The sequence below is a fragment of the Plecotus auritus genome, assembly GCF_963455305.1.
Source record: "Plecotus auritus genome assembly, chromosome: 8".
Lineage (NCBI taxonomy): Eukaryota > Metazoa > Chordata > Mammalia > Chiroptera > Vespertilionidae > Plecotus > Plecotus auritus.
In genome coordinates this window covers 148,361,895-148,370,909 of record NC_137782.1, presented here as the reverse complement: position 1 = coordinate 148,370,909, position 9,015 = coordinate 148,361,895, and the positions used below count along the sequence as shown (strand labels likewise).

Genomic DNA, 9,015 nt, shown 5'->3' with positions numbered 1-9,015 from the left:
GCCTAGGATTGTACTTTCAGATTCTTAGGTAAGAACAAGCAAATATATGCTTTCAGGAGAATATTCCATGTCACCTTGACTCAGCAATGAGCCTTCTCACCCTGTTTAGTCCTCAGAAATCAGTAATGGGCTTTGTCTTTTCAAGATGGGCACTATCTTCCTCTCCGAAACCTTTCTGGGTGGATGTTGTCCTCTTTTATAAAGCCTGTTAGAACAATATGCTTCCAAAAATATTCTTTAAGAATATGTTTTTGTTGATTTAAAAAAAAATCCTCACCTGATGATATTTTTTCCATTGATTTTTAGAGAGAGGGGAATGAAGAGGGAGAGACAGAAACACTGATGTGAGGAAGACACATCAATTGGTTGCCTCCTGAATGCCCCCAACTAGGGCCGGAAGCCTCAACCAAGGTACGTGCCCTTGATCTGAATGGAACCCAGGACCCGTCAGTCCAAAGGCCGACACTCTATCCACTGAGCCAAACCGGCTAGGGCTGTTTTTACTGATTTTTTTTAGAGGGAGAGGGATAGAGAAACAAGGATCAGTTGCTTCCTGCACACCCGCTACTGGGAATCAAGCCCGAAACCCAGGCATGTGTCCTCACTGGGAATGGAGTCAGTGTGTCTCTAGCTGCATGGGACAACACTCAACCAACTGAGCCACAGCGGCCAGGGCACTTCCCCAAATCTTATAGCATGAATAAGTCTATGAATATGACAAAACACAGGACACACTCCCGAAGGTGTCTTCCACACTCTAAAGAATAGAGCTTGCTTAAGACATTGGCTGCCTTAAGTGGTCAACTTAAATTATCTCAAAATGCTATGTGACCATGGTTCCAAATAATTGTCTTGCTGATTCTAATGTTTATTGAGTGCCTACTATGTGTCTGTGTTTCTTAGGCATGGAGGATAAGCAATCACAAAACAGTAAATTCTTGTTTTTGTAGAGGATATATAATAGTGGAGGAAGTCAGACAATAGACAGATATCACATTGTGATCACTGCATTGCAGGGGAGTGGGGGGAAGCATCAGACTGGCAAAAGCGTGCTATTTTAGATAGATTACTCAGGGAAGTCCTCTCTAATGAGATGACATTATAGCAGAGACCTGAAAGAAGTGAGGAAGCAAGTCACCAAGGACACACAAAGAAGAGAGTGTCCCAGAGGGAACTGGTACTGCAAAGGTGCTGAAATCAGAATATGCTTAGCCTATTGGAGGGACGACAAGCCTGGGTGGCAGGGGCAGAGTGTACAAGGAGAATGGTTGGGGGGATATGAGAGAGGTTGTGGGTAGGACTTTAGATTTTATTCCGAGATAGGAGCCACTAAAAGGTGGTGTGTGAAGGAGTGACATGAACTGAATTACATGTTAAAATGACCCTATGGCCACAAAAGGGGGCAATGGCAGAAGCAGAGAGAGCAGATAGCAGGCTATTGCACTAACCCAGGTGAGAGATGGTCATGAGGAATGGTGATGGGAGATGAAAAATGGTTGGACTCAGAACCCATTGGAAAACAGAGCTAATAGGTATGCTGATAGATTGGAGGAAATTCCCAGCATGAAGGAAATATGGGAACCAAAAATGACTCCCAGATTTTTGGCCTCAACAACTAAAAAATGGAGCTGTCTTTTATGGAGAAAAGTAAGACTGTTGTAGGTGCAGATTTGGGGGAGAAAGATCAGATATTCAGGTTTGGGTGTGTTAACTTTGAGATGCTTATCAGACATCCAAGTGGAGACAACAGGTAGCAATTGAGTGTATAATTGGAAAGAGGTCTGGGCTGGAGATGTAACATTTAGAGCAATAAGTACTAGAAGCCGTGGAACTGGATGAACTCACTGAATATGAAGAGTAGAGGTGGTCTGAGAACTGAGTGGACTCTGAAGTTTAGAGTTCAGTAAAAGGAGGATGATTCAGTAAAGGGGTGGAAGATGAGAAGCTAACTGGAATAAGTGTAATCAGCTGCCTCAAGTGTTGCTGATAGGATAAGAGGAGGACTAAGAAGTGACCGCTGAATTTGGCAAGCAACATGGAAATTGTCGGTGACCTTGACAGACAACTCAATTGGGTGTGGAGACAGTTCGTAGACGGCTTTTTTTGAGGAGCTTTTCTTTGTAAATATGAACATTGGGACAGTAGCTGGTGAGGATGAGATCTTTTTTAACACCCATCCCCTGGTTAAGACCAAAGTCTTAGTCTTGGTCTTTACTCGTGTCTCTCCATTAAAAATAAAAACCATCTTATTGATGTTGACTCCTGCTGAACATTTCCTTCTCTTCCTCATTGTCAGTGCTTACAGAAATTGGGACTGTGTCATCTTTCAGTCCCATGTCATCTGAATCTTGTGGTGTTTCTATCACAAGGTATTTTGGATGTGTCAGCTTGTATTGCTTCAGAGTTTTCATTAACTATAAATTTAGCCATTGCTTCAACACCTCTTGTTTTGCTTTTAAATGTTTTCTTGGATGTACTCCACCAGACAATGTTATTTCATATTGGTAGGGAGATCTTTAGATTTTGTTATGAAATTTAGAATAATTATGAACTGGTTGCTGGTTTCACAATCTTGCAAGCAAACACCTGCAAATTCCTCCAAGTTTGTGCAGGATTAAAAGAAAACCACAAATATTTATTCAATAGTTTTTATATGTACCTAACACTTTGTACTTTGGTTCTTTGTTACAGTTTGGTATAATAACATTTTATTTAAAGAGTTGTCCAGTAACTACAAGTGAATTTTAACAAAATAAAAATATATGCAAAAGGTACAACTTAAGCAACTGCTACTGTAATGTTTTATTTTTTACTAGAGGCCCAATGCACGAAGATTTGTGCAAGAATGGGCCTTCCTTCCTCTGGCTGCTGGAACCACCTTCGCTCCGGCCAGAGCTGCCTTTTCGCTCAGGCCCGGAACCACCTTTCCACCTTCCTGCCCTGCCCCCCAGCCGCTTGGCGCCTGCATATGAAATTAACCCACCAGCTTTGTTGGGTTAATTTGCATACCCACTCCTGATTGGCTGGTGGGTGTCGTGAAGGTATGGTCAATTTGCATCTTACTCTTTTATTAGTGTAGATTCCTTCTTTTTTTTTTAACTTGGAATTTTAATTATGTACATAAATAGCAACATGAGAAGAAGTTCAAAGGCATGTACATTATCTGGAGGTGAAAAGATTTCAGATTAGTCCCTTTGTAGTATGACATCAACCAAGGTAACAATGAGGCCTAGTGTAGTTTTTCCTGAAGAAAAAAGCCTGTTTACTACATTCAATAATGACATCTCTTCCATTTTTCTGTAGAAACACTGGTTTATTGTATGGAGTTTCCAATGTTTACCTATAACTGATTAAAATGGGCTGAACCTGGAGTATTCTACTTATTTCCAGATGAATTCTTCACATTTCCTGGCTTTTGAAAGTTCTCCTTCCACAAATCTTCTACAACTATGTATCCTCATAAACCCCAGTTGTATATTTTCTCCCCACTGACCTGGACAAATACGATGGCTTGTTGTGGATAATAAAGTGAGGCAGCTAATCCCATGGAAACAGGTGGGTATACCAGCTTCTTTATTTTTGAACCTCTAGCCAAAAGGAGTCCAACAATGCCAGCAAAACCAATAACACCAAGTCTTGGAAAAAATCCAGGAGGAGCATTTTGGAGAAATTCATAGCTGTCTAACTCCCACTGAACCAGTTTGGGAATACATTTCCTGACACCAACTTGTATATGGCTTGGGCTCAGTTTGGGAATACATTTCCTGACACCAACTTGTATATGGCTTGCAATACTGTCGGAGATGTGAGATGCTTTCTTCAAGTTGAGTCCTTGGCTCCTCCACATATTTAGACTGAACTTCGGGAACAGAGTAGAGTGAAAGCTCATTAACGTTCACAGAAGCTTTGTGAGTTGAGTCCTTTTTCTGTGATGCATAGACTTTGAAGGTGAGCAGACTCAGACTGGCTGGCCCCATGGACCTCTGGATTACCTTGAACATGTCACTAGCAATGGCAGCCTGTAGAATCCTTCTTTAGTTTTAAGACAATGATTAAAATAAAAGAATAGCCCTAGCCAGTTTGGCTCAGTGGATAGAGAGTAGGCCTGAAGACTGAAAGGTCCCATATTTGATTCTGGTCAAGGGCACATGCCCCGGCGATGTTTCTTTATTTTTCTTTTCTTTTTTTTTAAAATTTAATCTTTATTGTTCAGATTATTACAATTGTTCCTCTTTTCCCCCCATAGTTCCCCTCCACCCGGTTCCCACCCCACCCTCTGCCCTTAACTCCCCCCCCCCGTCCTCATCCATATGTGTACGAATTTTGTCCAGTCTCTTCCTGCACCCCCACACCCCTTTCCCCTCGAGAATTGTCAGTCCACTCCCTTTCTATGCCCCTGATTCTATTATATTCACCAGTTTATTCTGTTCATCAGATTTTTTTATTCACTTGATTTTTAGATTCGCTTGTTGATAGATATGTATTTGTTGTTCATAATTTTTATCTTTACCTTTTTCTTCTTCTTCCTCTTCTTAAAGAATACTTTCAGCATTTCATATAATACTGGTTTGGTATTGATGAACGCCTTTAGCTTTTTCTTATCTGTGAAGCTCTTTATCTGCCCTTCAATTCTGAATGATAGCTTTGCTGGGTGGAGTAATCTTGGTTGTAGATTCTTGCTATTCATCACTTTGAATATTTCTTGCCACTCCTGTCTGGCCTGCATAGTTTCTGTTGAGAAATCAGCTGACAATCGTATGGGTGTTCCCTTGTAGGTAACTAACTGTTTTTCTCTTGCTGCTTTTAATATTCTCTCTTTGTCTTTTGCTCTTGGCATTTTAATTATGATGTGTCTTGGTGTGGTCCTCTTTGGATTCCTTTTGTTTGGGGTTCTGTGTGCTTCCTGGACTTGTAAGTCTATTTCTTTCACCAGGTGGGAGAAGTTTTCAGTCATTATTTCTTCAAATAGGTTTTCAGTATCTTGCTCTCTCTCTTCTTCTGGCACCCCCATAATTCTGATGTTGGTACACTCGAAGTTGTCCCAGAGGCTCCTTACACTATCTTCATATTTTTGGATTCTTTTTTCTTTTCTAGTTGAGTGTTTTTTGCTTCTTTGTATTTCAAATCTTTGACTTGATTCTTGCGATCCTCTAGTCTGCTGTTAGGTCTCTGTATAATATTTTTTATTTCAGTCAGTGTATGTTTAATTTCTAGTTGGTCCTTTTTCATATCCTCAAGGGTCTCACTAAATTTATCGGCGGTTTCTAGAAAATTCTTGAAAAACCTTATAACCATGGTTTTGAACTCTATATCCAGTCGTTTGCTTTCCTCCATTTCTTTCATTTGTGACCTGTTTATTTGTCTCTGCATTTTGGCTGCTTCCCTGAGTTGATAGAGTGGCTTTGTGTGCTAGGTGTCCTATAGGGTACAGTAGCTCAGCCTCCCCAGTTACCTGAGGTAGACACTCTTGGTGCACCCCTTTGTGGGCTGTGTGCACAGTCTTGTTGTAGTTAAGCCTTGATTGTTGTTGGTATCACTGGGAGGAATTGACCTCCAGGCCAATTGGCTGTGAGGATCAGCTGTGTCTACGCTGGGAGAACTTCTATGCTGGAGACACCCTTATGAGACAAGACTTGCAAAAGCCTCTGTGCTCAGCTTGGATGGGGTGGAGTCTCAGGGTGGAGCAGACAGCATTGGTTTCCTGTCAATCCTGCCCTAATAGGCCCCTGTGTCTCAGTGTCCTGTGTCCTGTGGTAATCGCTGCAAGCACCTCTGAGAGAAAGCCGCCGTCGAGTTCGGCCCGCTGCCAGACAGTCCATTTTCTCCCCGAATGAGTCTGGGTCCCCAGGGTCTCACCTGGAACTGGAGTTCAGTGTAGTCGGGAGCTTTTGTCTTCCTCCCACTTGAGAAAGCCAGCTGCGTACTCAGTTGCCGGCCCTCTCTGCGTGCACGCCTCGGTACCTCTGCCTTCCGCAGTTCTCTGAGTCTCAGTGTGCTTTTCTCTTTCCTGACAGTCCAGTTTCACCCCGTATGAGTCTGGGTCCCCAGAGTCTTGCCTGGAACTTGAGTTCAGCACAGTCGGGAGCTTTTCTCCCTCCCGCTTGAGAAAGCCAGCCGCGCACTCAGTTACCAGTCCTCTCTGCACACGCGTCTCAGTACCTCTGCCTCCTGCAGCTCCTCTGAGTCTCAGTGTGCTTTTCTCTTTCCTTCTAGTTGTAGAATTTCCACTTAGCCAGCCTTCCTGTGGTTCTGGATGATGTCTGTTTTGTCTTTTAGTTGTAGTTTTGAAATTGTGTGAGGCAGCAGTTTAGGTGTTTACCTATGCCGCCATCTTGGTTTCTCCCCTGATGTTTCTATTTCTCTTTCCCTCTCCATTTCTCTCCGAAATCAATAAAAATATATATATTTTAAAAAAATAAAATAGTAAACTTCAATTTTAAATATATTATTACTCAAATACAATAAATATTTTATGTGTAAAGTAACTAAACAAAAATTATTAAGCAAAAATATTATATCTTGCCCTTCACATTCTATTTCACTTTAAAAAAAAATTTAAAGACATAAATAGCAACTCCAAATGGTCATAGAGAATGACAGAGTTGAAGTAACTCAGTTTCTATTTCTTTATCTTTACAATCATTTTTAAATTTTTACTCTGTGGTTTAAACCCAGGATTGGGGTAAGAACTGCACCTGAATCAAGTGTGAATGATTCTGGACCATCAGGTATCCTCCAAATGAACATGTGTATCTGAATCAACATATGTCCTTGGTTTAACTACATAACTGGGAGTTTTCCAAATTACCCTCTCTATAGAAGACAATGTTTATTAAATGCTGAGAAATTTAAATTTTCTGATTTGAATCTTACATATGCATTATTAAACTCAATAGTATTTCAGCAATTGTTTAGAACACTATGCTAATAAAAAAATTGGGGTTAGGGGTAGCATTTTATTTCCGACATGGCTTAGAACAGCACATGGTGATTATAGAAAGCAGACTGACTTTTAGTGAGTTGCATTATTATATTTAAACTAGAGGCCTGGTGCCCGAATTTGTGCATGGGTGGGGCCCCGAGGGGGTTGGGGAGGCCGGAATGCCATCGGCCCTCTGGGCAGGTGGTGGGATGCCCTTGCTGGCCCAGATCCAGATCCGTCTGGCTGACATTCGCGCCCATTGTCAGGAGCCACCTGGTGGCTGCTTTTGTGTTTCTTCCTTGTGGAGCAGCTAGGGAGGGAAAGTGGCCGCAGTGCCCGAGGCTGACTTCCAGAAGGCTGGTGGCACTGTTGGGATCATGCCAGTGGTACTGGTCTGTTGGTGTCTGGCCCGTTCTCCAGAGATTGGACCTGCAGGACTACTGAGGGAGTGAGTGACTGCCACCGGGCTGGTGGGCTGCCAGGCTGCCGGGACAGGTCTCAGCTGAGCAGCGCTCCCCCTGTGGGAGTGCACTGACCACCAGGGGGCAGCTCCTGCATTGAGCATCTGCCCTCTTGTGGTCAGTGCACGTTATAGCAACCAGTTGTTCTGGTTGTTCCAGTTGTTCCAATTGTTTGGTCGTTTGGTTGCTTAGGCTTTTATATATATAGATTCTGTATAGACAATGCATTCCGTTATTATCTGCACCCAAGACCGACTGTTCTTCCCCACCCTTGTATACCATTGGGTGGTGGCTATCTTTGCATGCTGGCACTAGTGAAAGGAAAAATGATGATGCGGAAGACAGAGAGAGAAAATACTAGGGCTATACTTCTGGGTAGATGAGGGGATGGATCAGAGGTGCTAGCAGAGGGGCTGATTTAGATAAGGGCATGAAAAGTTCACTTGTTGCAATGGGTGGGAAGGCAGAGTTTACGGGTATAAGTTGCAGGCAGGCCTATATATCCAAAGTATTACTTTCTTAGTTTCTTTTCCAGAAATGGAATTGGATTCAGAGACTTTTCACCCTCTCACAGAGGGTGGGTGTCTGTGGAATCCCTTTAAGGTTCCTTTGTGATGGACTTTAATTTTCATTGACTTTTTTAGAGAGAGAAAGGGGGAGGGAGAGAGAGAGAGAGAGAAACATTGATGTGAGAAAGAAACATTGATTGGCTGCCTCCTGTATGCACCCTGATCTGGGATCAAACCTGCAACTTGGGTATGTGCCCTGACAGGGAATTGAATTCACCACCTTTTTGGTGTACAGGATGACACTCCAACCAAGTGAGCCACACTAGCCAGTGCTAATTTTATTTTCTTGAATACTTTGGTCATGTCTTTCAATTTATGTGCTCTTTACTGATACTAATGCTTGACTGAATATCAACTATTTTGTAATTTGGGAACTGAGATTATTAATTCCCTCTAACAGAGAATAAATGTTCTGATTGGGGAAACCCACTGTGAACGCTATGGAATTTAGTCTCCTTTTCTGCCTCTCATCTCTGAGAGACACTGCAGACCTGCGAGTGGCTGCGTGGTGGGTGGGAGATGGCACCCAGTTGCCGTGCTTGTCCTTTTCTGTAGGGTTTTATTTTGATATTTTTACACTGCTCAGAGAGAATTCCACTGAAAGGTCAAGTGCCATGAAAAGGACAGGGAAAGAGCATCTGTGAACAGTGGCATTGTTAAATGCCAAGAGCCTGCCTCTCTAGTGGATAATTTTGAGATATTCTGAAACACTTTTCAAAGGCTTCGCTAAGTACTCATTGTGGAAAAGGACAGATTCTATATTAAACTCACACTGGGACCAGAAGTGTGGCATTGGGTAAAATTGTGAACAGGATGATGTCTGTCGCTCTCTTTTTATTGCCTTTCTCTCCATCCTTGGCTGCTCTACCCCGTCCCCTAAACCTTCTCAAGTCCCTTGGGGTCTTCCCCTCTCTTCCTGTTTGCCTTATTGGATTGAGTGCCCGGAAAGGATATACATCAGTAACGTAGATCTTGCTGTCCTTCCCTGTAGACATTACTCCGGCTGCATGCTTTTCAAACAGGGCTGCTCATTCTTCCGACCCCACAGACTTCTAACTGCTTC

The 9,015-nt window shown here is 42.7% G+C and overlaps 1 pseudogene across 1 annotated transcript; it reads right to left on the bottom strand.

The window, feature by feature from the left end:
- Positions 1-3,143: 3,143 nt before the first annotated feature.
- Positions 3,144-4,013, bottom strand: LOC308256160 (MICOS complex subunit MIC26-like; annotated as a pseudogene). The gene has a single exon. The product of its transcript is annotated as an MICOS complex subunit MIC26-like (transcript).
- Positions 4,014-9,015: the final 5,002 nt, after the last annotated feature.